General features: G+C 30.4%; 2 pseudogenes; one reads left to right on the top strand and one right to left on the bottom strand.

Annotated features, from left to right (window-relative positions):
- Window positions 1-17,650, top strand: part of LOC149536432 (uncharacterized) — a 94,159-nt pseudogene extending 76,509 nt beyond the window's left edge.
- On the bottom strand, window positions 13,944-16,452 carry LOC149536433 (uncharacterized; annotated as a pseudogene).
- Window positions 17,651-25,629: the final 7,979 nt, after the last annotated feature.

Below are 25,629 nucleotides of genomic sequence, written 5' to 3'. Positions count from 1 at the left end.
AGTACCTCCTACTCTAGCTTCCCTCGAATTTCATTAGGAGCAACCATCCACATTATGTTTCAACCATCACTTCTAAGGTGGGAACCAATAGTATTTTCTCTTTTTCCAAATTTTCTGCTAGTTGATATCAATTAAGCTTTATCTTGCATTCCAATTTTTTTTTGGACTTATATCAAGGAGTTTGGGGAACAACATTATTTTAGGGAAATGAGCACAATTTTATTATCTTTGGTGATATTTTTGATGATGTGGAAGATGGATCCATCTTCCCTCTTTTTGTCTCTATAGATTCTATTATTTCTTTCTTTCCAGACAAACTAACCATAGGAAATATAATTCCCCAATTATTGGTCAAGATAGGATGGGGGAACATTGACATCTTCCATTGTAAGATCACGTCCTTAATTTTTGCTGGGAAAACCATAGAAAGATTGCACTCCTTGAGCACTAGATTTCAAATCTCAGTTGTGAACTCACAATGTAATTGGATATGATTAATAGACTCACCATTCTTTTTATACTAGGACATATGTTAGCCAATTTGGATCCCATGTTTAGCTAGGTCATTGAGAGTGAGGATTTTCTCATGAGCCACAAGCCACCAAAAATAGTTTATTTTTGGTGGTAGGTAATAGGTTTAAATTCTTTTCCATAATATATCACTAGAAAAGGATTCCTCAAGCACTCTCTAGGCCAAACTAATAGAGAAGAGGCCATTGCATTTATATCTCTAGAACCATTTATCCTCTAGATCCTGATTAAAGAGAATAGTGTCAGGGAGGACATTTATAAGGAAGATAATCACCTCTTAGCTAACATGTCTAATTATTTTGGCTTCCCATTAGACATGCCAAAAGTTAATAAGGTCCTTCCATCTAATATTACCATTCTCCCATTCTAACTAGTTTTCGACATTCTTTCCCACATAAATCTTTAGGGCCCATTTGGTTACTAAAATTGAAGTGGAATAGGAATTGTCAAATTCCTCAAAAAAAAAAATCTCATTTTGGTTTTGTCCAATTGGAATTCATATTCCCATTTTGACCCAAAGCAAGCATTTGTTGACCAAAATACTTGTGATTGGAATAGAAATTTGTATTTCTATTTTCTTTTCAATATTTAATCATAATTTCTAATCTATAGTGATGCTTAGGCTGCTCCATCTTGATTAGAGGAGATGTTGCAGTTATGTTAAAGTCACGATTCTAGTGATGATCATAGTTTATGCTCACAATTTGGGAGATCTCTATAGGGACTAGAGATATCATTTTTCTTCAAATAAAAATAATATTGTACTTGAATAGAAACTTTATAGAAGGAGCCAAAAAGATGAAGGTTTTAGGTTGTGGGTCTTGTAGTTGGAGGCACTGTGAAATGCCAAACCACATAGATCGAGGGTTTCAAGAAAATTTCCAAGTTTCTTACTATTGATTTTATTTTGAGTTAGTGGTCTATGGATGAAATAAATATAAAGATGATAGATAGGAATTTCATGCTTTTCATGCCAAGATTTTAGATAATTATCAATGTATGATGACTTTTTTGTAGATGTCAGTTCAATTCAATTCTATGTGCGATTTATTCTAGTTTATTCAAGGATAGGGTTTGATTAGGAGATATCAATCTAGATGATTCAATCAGTTTGAAACCTTTAATGGCTTCTCGATAGGTAAATTTTAATTTCTATTTTGTGTAACCAAATAGAGAAATCAAATTCCTTTTCCATAATAAGAATTCTTGAAAAGCAATTCTAGATTAAGAATTCCCAGTTGTCAATTCCTATCCATGCTACCAAATGAGCAGTTAACTAGTCAGTAAAATCTTGGTTATTCACTACGTCCTTAATAGGAACCTCATTGTTCAAAATTTCTTCCAAAAATTTTCTTTTTCTACCATTCCTATTTGGGTATGACTACCTCTTCCAACTAGGCTTATGGTTTTTAGAATGTTCTTCCATAGTACATAACTACCATTGGAGTTATTGTTGTTTAGGTAAGAACAAGAAGGCTCACAAGATAAATATTTATCCCTCAGTATCTTTGTCAACTCTTTATCTCGCTAAAGATTTAACCAACCCATCTTAAAGATAAGAGATTTATTCATAGTTTTGAGATCTCTAACACCCAGGCCACCATTCACCTTGGTTTTGTAAACATGATTCAAGTTAATTAGAATCATTCTCCTCTTTTCCTCAATTCTTGACCACAAATATTTCTTTTGTATTTTTTCTAATATTTTTTTCCATCTTTGTAGCCATTAAAGAAAAAGTTACAAGGTACACCAAAATACTTTGAAGGTAAGCTTTAAGAAGAAGGAACTTACTCCCAAAACTCAAAAGTTGTCCTTTCCATCCAACCAGTTTCTTTTGAAATTTCTCTATGACACTATTCCAATAGTAATGTTTGGGTATTTCATCTAGGAAAGGGAGGTTGAGATACATATATGAGAGACTTATTATTTTGCATTCCAATACTTTTGAGATTTTTGACACCTAGGACACCATTCCCGTATAATTCAAAAATATGATTCTAGTTAATGAGAATCATTCTCCTCTTTTCCTCAATTCTTGACCACAAAAATTTCTTTTGGATTTTTTTGAAGACATTTTCCAAATTTTTAGCCATTAAAGAAAAAGATAGGAGGTACACTAGAATACTTTAAACGTATGCTTTAAGAAGAAGGAGCTTAGCCCCAAAACTCAGAAGTTTTCCTTTCCATCCAACTAGTTTCTTTTGAAATTTCTCTTTTACACTATTCCAATAGTAATGGTTGGCTATTTCATCAGAGAAAGGAAGGTTTTAGATACATATACGAGAGTCTTAGGATTTGGCATACTAGTTCTATAGAAATGATTCCTTGCATGTACTGCTAAGTATTAAAAAGGAAGAGTTTGGTTTTATGAAAATTTATATATTGACTAGATAGATTGGTATAGTTATCTAATAGGGTTTTCCAAGCCTTAGCTTTAGAAAGAGTAGCTTTTCTGAAAAGGATAGTATAATCCAAAAATCTCTCATAAGTAATGGTGTGTATATTAGAGGTAAGTTTGATAGTGAAGATAGTCCTAGAGAGTTTTATTATGTTCAGATTCCTACTTAGGACATCTTCCATAATTATAAAAAGGTAAGGGTAAAGGGGGTCTCCTTCTCTGAGGCCTCTACTAGTGGTGAAAATCTTAAGGGGGCAATATTTACAAGAACAACATAGCTGGTAGAGCTGACACAAATCATAATCATCTTATGGAACTTACCAAACAAGCCAAATTTAGTTAATACTTTAGCATGGAATGACCATTTCACCCCTAACATACACTTTATAAATTTCAAGCCTAGGAAAAATTGCAAGTTTAATATTGGAATTAATAGAGCATAAGGATTCATGGGTTGTAATTACCACATTCATAATATTCCTCCCACTCACAAAGTCTTTTTTTTTTTTTTTTAAGATTTTACCCAAGATTATTTTCATCATGTTCACCAAAGCCTTGACAATAATTTTTTCAATAGTGTTATAGAGACTAATAAGGAAAAAATATTTAATACAATTAGGGTCATGTTTTTTGGAATGAGCACAATGTAGGTTTGATTAATTTTACTAACTGTATTACCAGTTCTAAAGAAGTGACAGATGTCTTTGAAAAAATCCTCTTCCATAATGTGTTACTTCTCTTGAAAAAAATTCAGAGGGAGCCCATTGAGGCCTAGAGAATTAAAGCTTTTGAAGGAGAAATAAACAATTTTGACTTCTTGACACTCAACCTTTTTGGTTTATTGTCCTCGATAGAAACAAGCTTAGGAATACAATCTAGAATATCATGGGTTCTTCAACACCATCATCAAGATCACCCCTTTGATGAAAGCAATTAATGGCTTCATTGTTGATATCAACTTCATCTATAACCACCATATCATAATCCAATTTAAGGGATTTGATTATATTTCTACTCTTGCATTGTAATGTTGTATGATGGAAGAATCTTGTGTTCCTATCTCCTTTAGTAAGCCATTGGATCTTAGATTCTTTCCTCTAGAAGGTTTCTTCTTGGGCCATGATTGAGAGCCATTTCTATCTATCACATATTTCCAACTTTTGAGAGTCCATGTCATTCAGATTTTCTTCCACTTTCTTCTTGGAGATCATGTGTTTTCTCTCCAAGTCATTTTTCTTCTCAAAATATTTACAAAGGATAATTTATTCCACTTCTTAACATTACTCTAATAACATCCAACTTAAATTTAACATTTCAAAGAGGAGAAGAATTAGTCGGGGTCTTCCACCATTTATTAATCAAGTCACTTGACTTACGATTGGATTGCCACATTATCTCAAATCTAAAAGGGTCATGTTTTCTTTTTCTTTCTTTCTTTTCAATTAGACGAACATGGGGCCATACCCTATTCTAGGTTTTTCCTCAAGGAAGAAGTCATCAATATTACTCTATTTGGATGATAAAGAAAATTAGTCCAATCTAACCTAGATAAGGTTTTTTCCCTATCTACAGTTGGACCAAGTAAACCTCACCCTTTTGATGTTTAGATCCAATGAACAAAACACTTGATAGATGTCTTCAAGGTCTACATACTACCAGTGAAGTCATTTAATAGGCTAGTTATTACACATCATATTTTCTAGGAATTTTCATTGTTGTTTTCTTTTCCCCTTAGCGTTTGAAGCATGTATGTTCACTAAATTCCAGTACCAACAAGTAATAATCTCATGGAAAACAAAAATAATGGAGTTCACATGAAAGTGAAAAAGAGTACTTTAAATTTTGTCCACATTCTAGGTGATAGCCAAATCTCTAGAAGCTCCATTGGCCTTCTGAGAGACTCAAGAATCTGTTGGCCAGATGTAGGGCATCACCTTGTCCAAATTATCTTACTCATATAAGTTTTATTAATGAGCACCATATTAACCTTAGAATCACCTAATGAACTTTTCAGCATATGCTACTTAACATGATTATTCAATCGTCTCACATTCAAGGAAAGAATTCCTACAATGATAACAAAATTGAAATCGGACTAGTTTTTGAAATGATTAAACCCTTTCGCCCACACTTCTAGTATACACCCAAGAGGGGCCCCATCACCTATTAATATATTCTAGGGATCCTCACCCTTTTACTAGGTCCTTTCAACTCCAAGGTTTTCTGACTCTTTTTTATTTACCCACATATTTTCAATTCTTCCTTTTGTTTTTCTTATCAACCACTATTTAGAGTACTACTTTCAACATTGTAGAATCATAATCCCCATATGTCCCTAGCCTTGGGTTATGGTAAACTAGCTTAGTTTCCTCCAAGTTTGAGGAAACATGACCACCAAAGGTCACTCAAAAGGAGGATCCTGACCTAGGGATAACCAAAAAAATATAAGATTTTCCAATAGTTGATCTAATAGGGGATGAGGTAGTTGTTGGCCTAATATATTTAGAAGAGGAATCCTAGGAAGCCTCAACCAAAAAGTCTAGAATATTTCATTGCATTGGGGTCAATAGAGAACCTTTGTCTTCTTTTAAGGGAAGGTTCTCACAACTAGAAGAGATCAAGGAAACATGGTCCCTATGATCATATCCTTAATCCACTAGGGTTTAATAGGGTGTAAGGATAGACATGAGAACCTTGGGAATCAAGAAAAGGAGAATATACATTCCCTTATTCCTCATCAAGGTTGGGATCTCTATCTGTAAGGGTGGGTTAGAAATAGCTTCCCTAGATCTATTAGCTAGAGCCATAGCAGATTCTGACTTAGACAACTTGGCAGTATAGTTCACATCCAAATGCACAAACTTTTTACATCTCAAATAAAACAAATATGCCTTCTTATCGAATAGGGTTTGGACTTAGGATCCTAGCTTAGATTTGATAGTGACTTCTATGGGAATAACTTGATTAACTACCACACTGACACACATCCTAGCAAATAAGAGGCAAGCTTTTGTTTGGGTGACATTTTCAACTTCCAAAAGTGATCTAATGCAATCTACTATACCTATAAAACCTCATTATTCAAAAACTCCAATAGAAACCTAAAAGTCATGCACACACTAAGGCATTGTTTCCCAAGTTAAGGGTTGAGTCCATCTTGGTTTCTATTTGTGAATACTAAGGAAATTACCTGGGTTCCCTCCTAGAGACCAAAGGCCATTTCTAAGAATATAAGACTGGTCCTCTTGTAAGACAAAGGAGAAAACAAATAATCTATTTACTAGGGTACTAATGTTAAAACTCCCTTTAAGGGAGTGAGTCAAATTTGCCAACTGCTTGAGTTGTTCCATTAAAGGCCTGAAGAGGGGGAACTTTCCAACTAGGGTAAGCCCCCAATAATTCCTCATTACATCAATAATCTTATCAGGAATAGAGATGGTATGACCAAAGATGTGACAAGAGCTTTTACCTAGAGGAGGCACAAGAATACCGAACACCTTCTCAGTAAAGAAACCATGAAGGATAGGAGAGCCAATGAGGGAAGAAGATAAGGGATGGGCTTGGTCTATTTAGTCAAAAAAAAATAGAGGTGAACACGAGTAGCCAACATGGCCAACCTAGAGTGACATTTATTCTTGCAACCACCAATAAATTTTTTAATAAGTTAAAATAGTTTCTGAAGAAAACAATAATAATCACAGTGATATAGATAATAAATTGAGATTGTTTAAAATGATCATTTTATTCACACATAACAAATTAAATATAAATTAATAATAGTTTTATAGTTTATTTAAAATAATTATTATTTAGTTTTATTTTCTTATTTAAAAATTATTTTATTGACAAAAGCTTACATTGGAAAGTAATTTTATTTATGGATAAGATTAAAAAAATTAATGTTCTTTAACTAAGAATAGCATGGTACAAAAGAGTTGGCTTTTTGTCAATTAGGCAGTGATTCTTCTCTAATAGGGATGGGTCATTAGATCAAGAAGGTGTGTGTGGTCATTCTAAGGGATGGTGCTTCAAAAATTTAGGGCTGCAATCACTATAAATTGGAGATACAATATTCTAGCACAACCTATTATTACATCTAGAGGCTAATGGCTTAGTGTTTGGTGCCTACATCTTTACAGCTTGGTAGAATATTCAATCTACAAATTCTTTGTTTGGAATAAAATTCATTTATACAAAAGACAACAATACATATTCTTGATCTATAACGACCAAAAATTAAGTGTGCAAAAAAGCATTGGAAGTGATTTGGTGATAAAACTCTATATACATTAGAAATGATTTATTTTTGAACTCTAATCCAAAAAATAAGTAGTGATTTCTACATAAAGCCACTCACCCATTGAAAAATAGAAACAAACCCCTCCAACTCTTAGTTGGCAAAGTTTCCAAATAGTCTTATTGCAAACAAGAAAATCCATTAATTGTGAGTAATCCATGTGCCCTCGATAACTACAAAAAAATTTTGTCAACACAAATTTTAGGAAAGATTTGACATAGGATTAGATATTAATTACCTTCCAAACCAATTTCAAATGCAAACATCAACATCACATTAAAGGCATTTATTCCATGATATCAAAATTTTGAGATCCATCCTACACCACTTCAATTTTAGAGTTACAAACCTACATACATCTAGTTCAAACTTTGAAAGATTGGTGTCCAATAACACATTAGATAATTTTGTTGTTACACATGCTCATAAAAGTATGACCTAAAGAGGGAAAATGGTTCAATTTGAAAGAGAAAATTTCAATGTGAAATCATATGGATACTTTAATAAAATGAAATATGCTAAATTGTTCACCTTATCAAAAAAATTCTTGAAGTTCTCCAAAAAAATGATGATGCTATTCAAAACATTAAAAGAATGAAAAAAATTTCATTCCTCCATATGTAAAACTACCTTAGGCCAAAATAAAGTGGAAGACAATTCAATAAAGAAGCAAATCAATTTCTTTGTAAAAATCAAATTTTCAAAAAAAGACAAGTGCAAGAACCCAAAAGATAATCCTCTAAGACCTCCAATCAAGAAAATAAAGGATAGGAATCACACCATATTAAATAGAAATTATAAGAGAATGGCCTAATCATTAGCAATATACACAATGGACAATGTTGGTTTGAGTGCAAGGACCAAGTCATTTTTTACATTCTGGAATAGGCTTAAAATGAAGGATCCTAAACTAAAAAAATGATAAGAAATCTTCTACAAATAATATATAAGTATATCCTTTATATCTAATCATCTGGCTTATTTGTATTGTAGCAATAATGAAAGAAAATTTTCTTTTAGGTCCTCTTTTTTTTTATAAAGGGTTTAGATTTAATTATATAAAATAGCCCCCTAGCTTTGATGAGGATTTTGTCAAAAACCATAACCTACCAACCTAGGTGGTAATTTAATCCATACCATCAAACTACTAAAATTCCAAATTATCAAATGTATAGGATGTGTAATTATAGAATTCCATATCATCAATCCTAATTAGAAAAAATAAAGTGATGTTAAGATTTTATTTATCTTAAACCAAATCTTCACGACTTTAAACCCATAAAATAATTACTAATATATTTACATATAACTTTCAAATAGTGAAATTTTAAGGCCATATACAAGACATAGTGTTAATAGAAAGGAATGCCAATAATACAAGATCTCTCTCTCTCTCTCTCTCTCTCTCTCTCTCTCTCTCTCTCTCTCTCTCTCTCTCAGACACACACACACACACACACACACACACACACACACACACACACACATGTGTGCATGCATGTGTGTGTGCGCGCACACACACACACACAAATAGGAAAACCAAAAAATATTAAATTAGATATCATGAATCCTCCTAAGAGAAACTAGGATAAGATAACCAAAATCCCAAGAAATATGCAATCTCAGCCTTTTGATAATCTTACAATATTAGATCACAAAGAAATAGGCAAGAAATGATGAAGTTTGGCAAGTGAAATATGTTTCTCGAAAGAAGTTCTTGAATTGGGAGAAATAGTGGAAGGAATAGAGGAAGATAACTATGATAACTTAATCAACCTTAGTAATCTTAAGATGAAATCCTAAGAGGGAGATCAAGTAGATTTCAAAAATTTAAAAAAAAGAAAGGAAAGTGAGAGTGACAATAGATTTGAGAAAGATGGAATCACTGGCTTGGAAGAGAATATCAAGAAACTCCAATAGTGTACCCAATATAGAACTCAACAATTGTTTATTGAAGATATTAAAGGAAATCTAAACCTTTATAAAATCCTAACTAAGGATTTAATTCTCACTCAAAATGATTTGATAGATCAAAAAAAAATATTAGAGGAAGCACAAAAAGAGCATCTATTATTTCAATTCAAAGGACACTATCTAAAAGTGAGCATTTTCAATCCAAAGATAGATTTAAAAATCACAATAAAGAAATAACTAATAAAATAACTTCTCCCAAGCTTCCAAATAATAAGTAAAAAGATTTCAAAACCATAGATTTTATCATAGATATATTGGAAAACAATATAGTGAAACTCCATGAATAAAACAAATCAAACATGGTTTAAAAATCTCTTTTGGATGAAGTTGACTTAGATAAAGAAGAATTTTAAAAGGACCCTAATTATAAATTAGAAGATGAAAAAAGTCAAGAAGCAATAAAGGAGAAAAGTTGAATACTTGAGAGAATCATAGAAATGGATAAGGAGGAATTTTTTTTATGAGGATTTAGAGGATAATATAGAAAAACTCAATTTAGAAAAGAATAAAGAAGATAGTGCATCAATGTCAAATAAAAACACAACTTTAGACCTTCAAGTAAGAGTAGGAGAAGATAAACATCTAGATATAATAATAATAAAAGAGTTAAATACAATATCTATTCCAACCTTCTGAGAAAACATAGAAAAGAAGAGAAGGATCTTGTAGATATATTCCTATTTAGGTAGAGACATTTTTAAGAGAATTTGAATTGATATATCAAGAAGAGTTTCTAGATAATTAGAATTTGGATAATATAGATAAGAATAAAGTAGGAGAAATCTAGAATTGCGAGGAGTTTGAGATCTAGGAAAAAAAATCTATCAACAACTTATGGACAAAATAAATAGAATAAATAATATAATTAAGAACATAGTAGGTAGACATATGGATGAGGATGATATAGGAATTAGTGCAATTTTTTTGAAAGAATTAGAAAAAGAATATTTAGATTAAGAGGAAGAAAAATCTATAGCTGAAAGTGTGAAGAATGCTACTAAAAATATAGAAAAACTTGGTATGATAGAAAATTCACAAGGCATGGAACACCCAGAATGAGGAATACAAAGCAAAAAAAGTGGAAGGAAATCATTAGTTGAACTTAGAGTAGCCACTGTTCTAGTTGGTAACCAGAAAATATTATGTTCACCTTAAAGGAAATCTTATTATTGTATATTAGTGCAAAACACTTACTTATTCATAAGAAAAATTGGTCAGTCTACACTACGATCAAGGCACAATGGAGGCCAAGTTGTAATGAGGATAAGTGCTCATGGTCAATTTTTGTTGACTAGAGTATACTCACCAAGTAGTTAGTTATTTCCAACACTAGTACAAAAACAACAATATATTACTAAATAAACTACTAATTATTTTGGATATGTGACTAATTTTGATGACGTGACCAATGGTAGTTTTTTGCCAAATATTTATCTCCCAACCAAATTTATGACAAAATTATTTTAATCATTAATTAAGTCATTAATTTAGTCATTTATTATTGTTATTGAATAGTTTATATGGTAGTTTATTTAGTAGTCTTGGTAGCTGATTTGGTAGTATATTTGGTAGTTTTTTGGGTACTACGTATGGTAGTTTATTTAGTAGTGCATTTGGTATATATATGATAGTATATTTGGTTATATAATTGATAGTTTATTTGGTAATTTATTTAATCATTAATTGAGTCATATTAGAGCATGATAGAATTGAACCACCATCCTCCTACTTTTAAAGTGGGTGATCTTCCATTGAGCTAGTACCCTTTAATGAATAATGCAAAAAATTGACAAATTTTTTCTCCCAACATTAGATCTACCATGATCATGATCACTATAACATTATATACTCTTCTCAAAGAACAAAAGTCGTAGTTATCATGAAAGTAAATAATCTAAATCTTTATAAAATAACAATTCGACAGTTTTAAATTCTTGTATTGAAGCATTTTAAAATTATATTTCATGTTAGTTACACATCTCTAAATTGTTGTAGTGGTAGACTCTTATAAAATATAATTTGGAACACTTTGGCCACACACAAGAATTGTTTCTTGTGCTAACTTCTCTAAAAAAGATACAAATTATTATGCAATTGATGTCAAGAAAGAAGACCTTTGCATTAAAAAACCATCAAACCCCATTAATTGTTCACATAAAAACCATGAAACAAAATCAATTCAAGTACTCACTTTTTAACATATGGAGGTTCCAAATGATCAAATATTTCCTCTTCCTTATTCTTAGGTGGGTGATAAAAGTGTTCATTACAGCTCATGTTGACATTTATTGAACCTTAGTCTACAAACAACATAAAATTAGGAATTAGATAAAAATAAGGCAAGTGAAAAGAATGTTTTTATCAATGATCTATAATTAGGTTATTCCTAGTAATAGAGAAAGTGGTGCCAACTCGTCAATGTAAAAATCAATTAATATTTTAGAAAACTTTGAAGCAAATGTGATTATCTAAAAGAACTTTTTACATCATGTAATCATTTTCTATAAGATATTTGAGAGTAGTTATAAAAGAGGAATTATGAGCTTGAACAAATAGATAGTTCACTTGTTATTGAATGAAAAGAACTATTGTGAGAATTTCCATGTGAATAATATGCAAGCCATTGTAGGTCTCCACTAGCTATTTTTTCTTTTCATAGTCTCTGCAATAATTGAGACTTGCTTGCATGCATTGCAAAAATAGAGTCACTTCTTGTAATGACAAAATTTAATCACCATAATAATACCAATGTCAAGAGCAAGGAAAATTCGTGTATAGTAGATGTATGGAGGACATGTTGAGCTGTGCCAATTCCTATGATGACCTAAGAGACTATTTTTTGTGAGGAAATTTTTGTGAGAAAAAAAAAGACTACCAACACAATTGATCCAATAGGCTTCAACTCCAAGAATAAAAATGCAACCAAATTTCTTGTTAGGTTGTAATTCCATTTTGAGAAAAGTCCAAACTCATTACAAGATTTGAGATGTGAATGTGTTGAATAACATCTATTGAAGCTTTGGCTCAATTAATTTTTTCAAATTCATTGGAACTATATGTTGGAGAATAAAAAAAATAATTAAGAAAAGAAAATATTAACATCATATTTATACTCTATATGAAAAAAATCTTGAATTCTATTTTTACATGGTTAGAAGGTGTAAATAGGGTTCATTAAATAAAAAAATGAAAAAAAGGTTCAAGAAATGTAAGCTTTGTTGACACAAGATTCAAAACCTTGATTCAATTATTATTATCCTAATAGGAATATTAGGGACCATGAAAAAAGTCTCCCCCTAAACATCTTGTATTACCAACAACTCCTTAGCCCTCCATGCTACCACAACTGAACAATCTAGAGAAAGAAAAGCAATATGACTAATTCATTATAAAACTCGTCAATGTTGAGGCATGAAAAAATTATAAGAAACAAAGATTTGAGAATAAAATATGCTATCTTACATTTGCAAGAGATTAATTTACTAGGAGTTTCCACAAGAGATAGAATAACTTTCTCGTCTCTACTTTGAAAATTTTTGTTGAAAGAATCAATTTCTATTCCACTCTCTATTTATATTCTTCAAACAAAAAAATAGAAGAAAGCTTTTTTCTTTTCTTCTAATTTCTTAACCTTAAAATATTTTCTTTACCAATATTCAAAGCCCTTGCACATAAAATCTCTCATCAATACATTGGATGACCATAAAACATAAGCGAAGAAGAAGGATTATAATCCTTTGATATTACTCTTCAACAATCAAATATCTAGATCAAACCAATCAGCATAAGAACTCATTGCAAGAGTAAAAATCAACATTCAAGAGGAAAATAACATCAAATAAGATCCATTTAACTTACAACATCAGACTGAAAACATTGTCATAGAACCACCTCAATAAGAAACTCTTATCATGAACAAAAATGATTGCAAGTCATGTAGCAACGAATAAGAATAAATAAGTCTAAGGAAGAAATGTTAAGTCAATAATCAAGTGAAAAGAAGCAATGAATAGACTAATAATAAAAACAATAACAAATAGAAAAGGTAATTATAGTTGTTAAAAAACATGGAAAGGTGCAATCAAGAAAAAGGCATAGGTAACTAAAGCATGAGTCCTTACAACTATAGAAGAAATCATTTCAAAAAATAAAATGATATTTTAAAAAGTATCTAGGTAATTGACTGACTAGTACACCTGATTCAACATTTGACATGGCTTTTAAGTAGGTTGATGTGACATATCCTATCACTTCGTGGGGGACTTCAACAAAATGAGCAGAATTGAGCAATGTGTGATCTAGATCCAACACTAAATAGAGTTTTTTTTTTTTAGTAACTTCTTCAAATCATTATCACATAACCATGTATATTCTCTATCTATGAGCTCAAAACCCTAGAAAATATTTACATAGGAAATGATTTCAGTTAAAGAAACATATAATTAAATTTTATTTGCTAAAAGATCAATGCAGGGAATTATACAAGGAAAATTTAAGACTAGTTGTACTATCTACAAAAAGTCATTTTTAAAAATATTTAAGAAAAGGTTATATTTTATAATTTAGTCACAATTCAAAAAAAATCAAACAAATAATTAAATTTTGGTATTTTTTCTTGATATTGAGTGTACCAAAATAGATGCAAGCATTATGGCATTATTTTTGGAAAGAAAGGTTATTGGTATGGACACACCATTGAATAGGGATAGATTCACAATATAATCATTAAAAAGTGATGATTTATCATTCATTTCCCATGGAGTTGAGCCATCTTGATCTCTCATCCAATTCTACTATGATAGCAAGTTCTTTCTTTTTACGTTGTTTTTCAATTGTGTTTGTGGTCATAGAACTAATTTTCTCAAAGGCTACCTATTATTTAGAAATAGAGAGTGATTTGTGAAATTTTAAATCAAGTTAATATGAGACAACCATGTTTCCCATAATTTTCCATCATATAGAAGGATTATAGAGAAGTGTTTAGAAAGATAATATTTGATTCTTTAGTATAGACTTGCATGGTTAAAATAAAAAATTAGGATCAAATGCATGATGGGTGGTATCATTGAAAATACTAATGAAATCTCCAATTTTTTGAATTTCCAATATGTCATCCTCCCTCATCTATTGGAATGAGAAGAAATACATTGAGTTAGAAGAAAACCCTACCAATAAAAAAATTTCATTCTTTAACAAGTTTTAAAATAACTTAACAAAAAAATCTCTTAACGATATCATGTATGATATTATAGAAAGTGTTACAAAAATATAAATATCTTGTTAATAAAATAAATTGACTTTCCTTTATGGTAGCTAAGGCCACTCAAAATAAAACCTTGGCACCCTCATTGAATAGAACACCTCAAACATACATTGTAGTCTATAGTGGCATCCATAGGAGCATAATTATAAGACATGTGAATGGTGCATATGGTATAAACAAAATCTATTGCATACAACACAAACTTTATGATGAAAACTTGATACTCACTTCATATGGAAAGCTCTATGAAAATAGATAGAGAAACCATTATGTTGCTACAAGAGAGAGATCGAGTTTGAAATGCTCCAAATGTGTAGTAGCTCTTCCATACTATTAGAAAAGTAGAAAAAACAATGATACAGATCATGAAATATCCTACGAAAAGAAGGTTTTTATGTTGACAATTCCAATCATTATGCAAGAGAGTTCTTAATCTTTACCTAGCAGTTTATTTTCTAGGAGGTCTCTAAATATCCTTTGTTCAATGTGACATTGTGATAGGTTGTCTATGTAGAAATCATTGACAAATAAATTCTCCAAAAGCATGACAAGCATCCAAAATACATCCTCCTTAGTTCACATGACAAGCAGTAAAAGTGCAGTGACATAATTCAAGCCCTGTTTGAGGAACAATATTTCTCCCTTAAATATATTTTGAAGATAATATTTATAGAAATATCTTTATTTAAATATATTTTGGAACATTACACATTACTGGAAATAGTTCATGTGAGCATTTCCAAAAAACTATAATTATTAAATTAAGAAAAATATAAAACTAGCCATACCTGACAATAACCAACATGACAGTCACAAAAAGAGTACCCCACAAGCACCCTCTACAATGCTCCATGTATATCTATACTATATAGATAGGGATGTGAAGGGAAAGTGTGTCGAAGATCCTAAAAAAATAAAGAAATAAATACTTTGCATTAAAAATCTGATAAATCTTTTCATAAATGTAAAGATGGTATATTTGTGGACATCCATAAAGTTATCAAAGCCCCTTCACTTTCTTTTATTTAGAGTAAGACCCCTCTTATTGGCTTCCTTCATTAAACATGTTGCAAATGCATCTTTGTTTTTAACCTTTTTTCTAAAGGCATGCATTTCATGTTGTAGTAAATGGTATAAGAAATTCTTGAAGCATGCAACAAAAGGTCTCTTGGTAGCTATAGCAGTGCCCTCACATATCACACAAGAAGAACAAATATATCAAAGAATAAGTACAAGATAAATATCTCCTCATCATAGATCCACTCTAACTAGCATGTGAATAGATGCCAACTATACTCATGATGAAGTTGATGATTTCTAAGCTTCAAGTTAGAGGCATTTAAATTAAGAGATTTGTACCGCCTACATTTGCATGGAAATGCTAGATAGCTTGGAAAAGTATTCAAAATATCCATACTATTATGCCTTATCATTTATGTTTCTACAACTATTGCTTCTAAAAGAATGCAAAAAAAATGACTACAAGAAATTATAACAAAATATAGTACCCAAACAATTATGCATAAAAAAACCAAACAATGGAAAAAGACATGCACTATTTATCCCTTGTAACATTAGTCAAGTTTAGAAAAAAACTCTGACAGATGAAAAGCCAGCCAACAAATTAAAATTAGAGGAGCTTTTTTTAGATCTCTACTTCCTAAACATTATGACCATGTTTTATTTCAAAAAACATGGTCACATGACTAAATTCTCAAGGTCTCATCTGCAAGATAAGGTCTCTAAAAAAAATACTAGTGTTGAGTTATGGCAGGTAATTGGAATAGCTAGATATACAACTGATAGTACTAAATTTAGTTTTGCACTAGTTTGAGTTGGAATTATTTACATATACCTAAATTAGGTCTTAAATGTATGATTAGCAATTATTTACTAAATATATGTTTTATGATAATATGACACATGTTTACTCAACAATTAAAATCCTAACACTGAGTAGTCATCTAGAGAAACCATTGCCACATGCATTTGGTCATCAGTATAAATCTGGTATTATGAAGCTCAAGGAGATGTGACTAAGGCTAAACTAAAGAGGATGTATCTTGGATGCTTTCCATTCTTTTGGAGAATGTATTTGTCAATGACTTCTATATGGACAACCTGTCAAGATATCACATTCAATAGAAGGTATTTAGAGAGCTCATGGGAAAAAAATTGCCAGGTAAAGATTAAGAACTCTCCTGTATAATGTTTGGAATTTTCAGCATAGAAAAATTCTTTTCCCAGGATATTTCTTGACCTGTATCCTTGTTTATTCTACTTTCTTGATAGTATGGAAGAGTTGTTGCACATTTTGAGCATTTGGAATTTAATGTCTCTCTTGTAGCAATAGAATGGTTTCTTTGTCTATTTGTAAAGAGCTTTCCATTTGAAGTGAGTATCAAGTTTTCATCTTAAAGTTTGTTTTATGTGCAACACATTTTGTTTATAACTTATGTGCCCTTCACATGTCCTATAATTATGCTCCTATGAATACCACTAGAGACTACAATGCATGTTTAGGATGTTTTGTCCAATGAGGGTGCTAAGGTTTTATTTCAAGTAGCTTTAGCTACCTTCAAGGAAAGTCTATTTATTTGATTGACAAGCTATTTATATTTTTGCAACACTTTATGTATTATCATGCATGATATCATTAAGAGATTTATTTCTTTTAAAACATTGTAAATAATGAAATTTTATGTATTGATAGGGTTTTCTTCTGACTCAATGTATTTATTCTTATGCCAATAGATAAGGGAGGATGACATACTAGTAGCTCAACAAATTAGAGATGTCATTATTATTTTGAATGATACAAACCATCGTGCATTTGATCCTGATGCATTATTAAAGGTACAAAATTTAATTGTTATGTTTCATTTTAAACATGCAAGTCTATACTAAAGAATCAAATATTATCATTCTAAAAACTTCTCTACAATCCCTTTGTATAATGGAAAATCATGGGTAACAAGGTTATCTCATATAGAATTGATTTAAATTTCACAAATCACTCTCTATTTTTTAATAACAGGTCAGCTTTGAGAAAATAGGTTCTATTACCACAAACATAATTGCAAAAAAATGGAAAAAGAAAGAACATCTTGTCATAGAAGAATTAGATGAGAGACCAAGACATCTCAATTCCATGGAAAATGAATGATAAGTCATCACTTTTGAATGATGAGATTGTGAATCTATCCTTATTCAATGTTGTGTCCATACTAATAAGTTTTCTTTCCAAAAAAAATGCCATTACACTTGCATCTATTTTGTCTATTTTCAATTCTGTCATTTGCATTTGGTTTGACAATTTTTGTGTATCATCTTGAGCTAGAAAAGAATTCAAAAATTAAATATGATCTTTGTATTAGCACTAAAATTATTTTTAATCATTTCCATTTGACTTACAAGGATTGGTGTGAAATTCAGTTTTGGTTAGTAGATTGAAAGAGGCCTCTTTTTAATGGATTAACCTATAATGTGCTACATCCTTAGACTCCTTCACATTCTTTATTTTCCTAATTTCATAAACTGAAATATAGAATCAAGTGGTGGATTTGCACATAGTATAATTAGTGCTTCTCTCCACTAACCACATCCATCTTCAGTATGAGAATCTAGTAGCAATATTTTTTTTTTAAAAATCCCGAGGCCTTCTAAGTTTCCTATGGTTGATTTCCTTGGTGATTTTGCTATATGATTGTATAGAAGGTGTAAATTTCACTTGAACTACAACTTCACATGTATTGGAATTAGTGCTAGACATTGTCTTATGCCTTTGGATGCTTGACAAGTTAGAACTTGGATTGAGGGGTGTGAAAATTCTTCTTCAAATCAAATTGAATCCAAATTTTGTTGACTTATTCAAAGAACAAGATTACATTAAGAGTTTGATTTGGGGTACCACTAGAGGAGGCCACGCTTTGGAGGGAAATTCTTAGAATAACCTCTCATTTAACTTTCATTTCAATTGTAGTTGCACATTAATAAAAAGGCTCTCTTGCATACTAGATAAGAATATTTTGTTTTCTATGTTTATCTCAATTAAAGAGAGTAACTATGAAATGGGTAACTGAATTTACAAGCCAATAGCTTCAAAAGTTATTATAGTTCTAGGTTCATAAGGCCTCTTTGAATCATCTTATCCTTAGCAAAGGTCTATGAAAGTTTATGGAATTGTGTTGCATTTCTTTTCCATACATAAGATACTCCATGAAAACTAAACTAAAGGGATAGAACATCACATATTGCAATGTGAAATCCAACTTCTACAACACCACCATGTTTCTTACTTAGTGAGCACCATCCTTTTTTAAAATAAAAAAGTAGTAACGCTATGGCCTCTGCAGCTCCAATTTTGGCACAGGCAAGAGTATGCCAATATAGGTAGCAGAATCTTGCCTTAGGCCTACCAATTGCATTTTCTATAAAGGTTTTTATGACTTTAAATAAATTTATTTTTTACATATTGTAAAAAAAAAATCTATTAAAGGTAAGGTAACATCTTGGTAGCTCAAATCTATATTCTTGTCAATTTTCATGCCTTAATATTCATGGGAATCCTATTATTGTCTTTTCTCTGGAATGTTCGGATAAATATATGTTGGTAATAAAAGATATTTAGGGTGAAACCTTTTAAATGGTCCCTAATATTCTTATTAGGCTATTAATGATTTAGCTAAGATCCTGAATCTTGTATTGGCAAAGCTTACATTTCCTAAACGTTTCTTTTTCATTTTGTTTTTTAATGAACCCTATTTAGTGCTTCTAATCATGTTGAATAAAATTCTATATTTTGTTCATATAGATTGTAAATATAATGTTAATATTTTCCTTTGTTGATTAAATTTTCTATTCTCCAACATATAGTTCCAATGTCTTTGATAAAATTAATTGAACCAAAGGATCAATAGATGTTATTCAACAAATTCACATCTTGGATGTTTTAATAGGTTTGGACTTGTCTAACAATAGAATTATAGGGGGGTAAAAGCACAAACCTATGTCACCCTTTTGTAAAAGAAAAGGCTAACAAATGTATAATCGTTTACCTTCAAAGACATAAAATTGGTATTATTATTTTGAATTTGAAAATTAAGTGAACTAATGAAATGTGTAGAAATGGATGAACTTTAGGATTATAATCCTTAACAATTATTTGGAATAAGAATTGACATATTTTCATAATATTTATCTATAATTTTTTAGGAGCTGAAAAATGTTAAAAATTAGGGATCCAATTCCCACCACAGAACTATATGGAAATAAACTTATTCCCTTTGACCTAAGACTATGTTATGGATAACATATATAGCTAGAAAAACTAAAATAAAAATTGGCTTTAGACCTATATTTTCTCGTTTATAATAATTCGAATTTGAACTCTCTTGAAATCAATATTTTTCATCTCCCACCACATTTTTCAAATCAAATCTATTCTAACCAAGAGAAAAATTATACATTCTAGAAGAGGACTCTCTCCTCTAGAACATCATATAATTTTAAATATTTTTTGATATAATTGAATTTTTTTTCTTTATCAAAACTGACATCTTTCTGATTGTTAGAATATGTTCTTATATAGGGACAACGTAAGATACACAAGATCGATAAATAAGGTAAATAGGGTAAATATGGGAATAATATGGTGAGAGTAGAGAGAGAGAGAGAGAGGGAGATAAACATGACCTAAAGATATATTGTTAGTATTAGAAAGAGATATTATGAGGGAATGAAAAGGGATAAAATAAGAAAGGGAAATTAAGAAGGGATAGAGGGAGTCATATGAAATGGATCTTAAAAAGGTACAAATTTAGGGATAAAAATTGGTACAAATGGTGACTCGCAACCTTTAATCTATTTAGAAATTAAATCATTCTTGCATTATTTATTACCAAAAATGTTATAAGAGAGAGAGGAAGGGACTATGTAAAAGTTAAATTTTTAGTTAAATAGAACACATACTAAATAATTTTTGTTAAGTACAAAAACTATTTTATCCAAAAAAATATAGCATATTTAATGGGTGACTGTAAGAAGTTGGGTCGCAATTTCGCGAAAGTCAAATCTGCAGAATTGTACTTCTCAAAAATGGGTACCCAATTTTAAAAAAAATGGGTACCCAATTTTAAAAAAATTGGGTACTCATTTCTAAAATTAAGCTTCGAGCACCCAAGATGAATTTCAAAAATCGAGTACCTAATATTCAAAAGTAGATCAGGTGCCTAAGGCGCTCAAATATCGGGTGCCTGAATACTTTTAAAAATTGAGTACTCGATTTGGAAGACTTTATTTAACCCCCTTTTTTGGCATTTGTGAAGTCATCTTCATGACCTCAAAAATGGAGCCCGATTAGAGACGCATACGGGAGCCCAATTTTTAGCCCTACCGACCACCCCCTTGTTGTTAGTTTTCTATATACTAGGTATTTTAATATGTTTTTTACTATTTTACTTCATTTTTTTCAATTTTCAATTTAATATGTATGTTAATTTATTGTTTTTTTCATTTTTAATATACGTAAAATTGTAAATTTACATTGTCAATGAGTAGATGTTTAAAGTTTTGTATTTGTTAATTAAAATATAGTTTCATAAATGTTTATTTAAAAAATTATTATTTTAGATGTTTTGAAATGTATTTAATTTATGTATTTATTACAATGTTGAATGATTAGATTAGATGTAAATTCATTGTTTAAACATGTAATTTTACAAATAAATATAACCTCAACCTAGAACCATATAACCTTGACCTTGTTTTAACTATAACCTCGACCTAAATTCATTGTTTAAACTATAATCACGACCTAACCATATAGTTATGTACAATAAAACTCTAAACATGCATAACTAAGTACTTAATCACATAACAGCCCGCTAAGGGATCCAAACAAAAAACTTAGTATTTAAAATGATTTTACTTAAATTGTACTGTACTTTGTTTCATGGATCGAAAATGGATTATGTAAACTATTTTATAAATGTATATTCTTTCAGCCTTTCATAACCTGTCAAATGTATAGTGGATGATTGTGCATTCCGAATTAATTTGCCAAGTGGCATTCAGAACAAATGTATATATTATTTAAATGGATTGAACTAAAGTAGTTAATATTCTTTCATGTGGATGTGTTATTTATTTTATGTTTAGTACTTTAAATTATTTTAAAATGAAATGTAAATGTGCTCATTAAGGAATGCAATCTCATATGGATTTTATAAATGTAAATTATTGTATGTATGTTATTGCTTGCTTAGTAAAACTTTTGATTAGTTCTTTGGATCCCTTGGTTGGGCGTCATTTAGGATTAAATATAATGTCAATTTGTATTGAATTTAACTCTAATCATAACCCTTACTATCATCTTAACCTTAATCTTAATTTGCTAAAACCTACACCAGGTAATATATAAATAATTAAATAACTTTTTTATCTTACCTTGAGTACTAATTTTATAAATGTCATGTACATGTGAATCTAAAAACATGTGTACATATCTAATTACATCATTTATTGGATAAGAAGGATTAAAAAATTTCATTATATATATTATCCATGCATAATGTATCAAAAGAATCATATAGATATATGTCATTTATGACATGTACATCATAGATAATCAAGAAGGGTACTTAGGTAAATTTATATATATTTAACACTATATATTATAAGAAAAGACAAACACCATATATAGGAGCATCACATGTACATAAACTAAAAAAAATTACCATGACACATGTAATGAGATCAAATAATACTTGTAAGATTCATCGCATATAAGTTATCAACATGTATAGGGGTGATATAATCAAAATATCAAAAAATGAGTGATATCAAAGCATTATATCTTAATATTTAACACTAAAATAAACTAACCCCTGGGTAACCCTAAATCAAATTGAATATATCAAACTATATTGAAAGGTAACACTGGCCCTTAACTAATTAATATTATACTTATAAACCAAATTGAATTAAACCATGATCATAAACCTAATTATATATCCCAACTTAAGAGTAGAAACCTTGAGTTTAACCTTAAATCCTTTCCCCAACCATTAACCAAATTGAACCGTTACCCTAAGATTAAAGCAAGTTAAACGTTGACTTTAAGACTAAACCAAATCACCCTAAACTAGAACTCAATAATATATTCAAAACTTTAAAACAAAATTCAAACCTAACTTTTTTGAATTAATGTTGGTTTTTAATCTAAAAGCTCTAACTATAATTCTATATCTAAAACCAAATTTAGCACTTTAAAACTTAATTCAATTTATTAACTCTTGTCCTAATTGAAACCTAAGCATGTAAACCTAATCAAATAGTACAAACCAAATGGAACCCTAATCCTAAAACTAATTAAACATTGATATCAAGGTCTCAAAATGATACATCATAAAAAAATTATAAGCGACTTGAATGAATCATGCATCTAATTAAGTAACCCTCCCTCACCATCAAGAGGTGGAGGTGTCCACATTAGTGTGAGTAGGAGCCTAGACTACACCCTTGGATGCCAATGAATATATCTAAAGAAGTGAATAACTTGTCTTTCCACTGGATGTCTAAACCTTTATATCCTAAGTGATTATTCATCATGTAATATCTAATTAGGAGGGTATTGAAGCACTTTAACACCCCAATCCTTGACTAGATAATTATGTTAGGGTGGACTAATTTCTATTTATCTTGGGTTGGAAGTGCCTAAAAGTTTTTTTCTGGAGACTGGAGATTCCCCTATTTGTTTCCTATTTTCCTTTATAGGTAGCCTAAATGTTTTTTACCTTTGCCGAATGGAAGGCCACATAACAAAATATTGCCTTATTCTATAAAAATAAATACTCACCCCCTAGTGATATATAGTAAGATCTTTTTCCAAATTTTACTATCAATTTTTTTGGTTAGAAGATGATGATAGTTCAAAATGATTTAGAAGATAGGGATAAAATGAGAACCATCATTCCTAGATTGAAGATGCATTATTCCTTGATAAACCCATTTCTATCATAAATCAGCTCCTCCATCCAAAAAATTAGTAATGAGAAATCCCTACGTCAAGTAATCAATGTAGGGCTCATAAAATTGATCAAGTGATCAATCAAGGGCTCATAAAATCCTTAGGTCAAGTAATCAATGGAGGGCTCATAAAATTGATCCCCAAGGGAAGATAAGAATCTCATTAAAAATTAGAGACGGGACACTCCTAAATACATATCATACAAAATTATTGCCAAGGTCTTAGCCTCTAAACTAGAAGATATCCTACCCAAGAACATTAACCCTAAACAAAAGTGTTTTCTTAAGGATATTTATGCATATTGGAGAACTTGATAACCTATTGGAAGACTTTGGATTGGGAAACATTTCTAGGATAGAGTGTAGGCATGCTCAAGTAATTGATTATGAAAATATCTACAAAAGGGTGGAATGGAGTTTCACTATGATGATGTTGCAAGCCCAGGATTCCATCCAATATTATGTCAAATGGTGTCCTCTCTTATGATTGGTGTCAGGGTTTTAGTAAAGAAATTAATGGGGTTAGATTGTAATTTTTAGAACTCTCTAGATCAATTATGAAAGGGTGTCCTCTTGCATCCTCTTTATTTTTTATTGTTGTTGACTCATTACATTATCTCCTTAGAGATAACCAGTTGTCTCTAAAAGTTAGAAGATCTACTCTCCAACTAATTAATAAGTATCTAATAGATAGTTTGTTGATAATATTTTTATTATTTTTAAGCTAGAAGAGTGAACACGAGTCATTTAATGATCAAATTGGACCTCTTTTCTTTGTATTGGGTAGTAAGATTTATGTCTCTACATCTATCTTATTGGGGCTAAATATTGAGTCCCCTACCTTAAGTAGTAAATATGGTATTGGATGGAGATTTCATAATTAAGTGGTTAGGTACCTAGGGATTCCATTTTTAGTAAACCCTAACATATAAATAAAATGTGTCTTTATATCAACAAGAAAATCTTTGGAAAACTCAAAAACTAGAACTCTAATTATCTCAGTTTGGTTGGTATAATTCAAGTATGTTAAAATATTTTCTCCTCATATTTGGTTTAAGTTTCTCTTCTTCCTACACATTTTATTTAAATCAATTTTCTCTTCTATATAAATCTATTAGGAACATTTTGTGGTCACATGGAAAAGGAAATATGAAGAATTAAACTACCAAGATTAGTTCACATAAAGAAAGTAGATTAGTACGTTGGAATGAAAATTTTAAGAAAGTTCAAGGGATTATGCTGGCAATAAAATAGATAGCCAAAGCTTCATAAGGTAATGAATTATGGATTATGATTAGAATTTGGATTATTACATGGTTAGGGATAGAGTTCACATGTATTAGTTCATTACCTGACATGATCTACACTTATAGTTTGCATTAAAAGGTGGATAATATTTAGGATTCAAACTACAATCATAAATATTTTTTAATCAAATCATAATTCTATCTCTAGGATTTCATTCTAATTTTAACCTTAACTCTCATCCTAACGCCATCTATTATATATGCTATAAACAAAGGACCATAATAAATATCCAAAACCTAAATATAATTCTAACTAAAACCATAATCCTAGGTAAGTTCCCTAACATTAAAGGACCATAATCATTATAATAATATTAAGCTTAGCCATTATGAAAACCGTTAACATAACAAAATTGTAAACCATAACCTTGTCATAATCTTAACTTTGTTTCATCCTAAGATGAACATATAATCCATAATGAGTTCATACAATCCCCCAATGTCACAAAATAAGTGTACATGAAAGCAAAATTAGCTTGGTGGCTCCTATTTAAGAAAAGAAACCTTGAACTAACCTAGATATTTTTTTTTGGACTATTATCTTATGATTAGACTTAATAATTCAGTACTTAATGTTTAATTTGACTTAAATGTTTAACTTTATTTATTTAATTGATATGATTTTAATAAAGATATGTACATTTATATAGATCTAGTGGATAAATTTTATTAAATAGTAATTTTTTCATGTTTTATGTTTTATGTTGTTTAAACATATATGCAGATTATATATGATGGACCCACCGCCACCCCCTCCCCCTCCCATACCTCCACCTCCACCCGCTCCACCTCCACCTCCACCCACACCCCCACCACCCACTGTAGATGAGCT

The sequence above is a fragment of the Cupressus sempervirens genome, chromosome 10, assembly GCF_028749045.1.
Source record: "Cupressus sempervirens isolate cs-2001-9-10 chromosome 10, ASM2874904v1, whole genome shotgun sequence".
In the NCBI taxonomy this organism is placed as follows: domain Eukaryota; kingdom Viridiplantae; phylum Streptophyta; class Pinopsida; order Cupressales; family Cupressaceae; genus Cupressus; species Cupressus sempervirens.
This window is presented reverse-complemented; position numbering and strand designations above follow the sequence as displayed.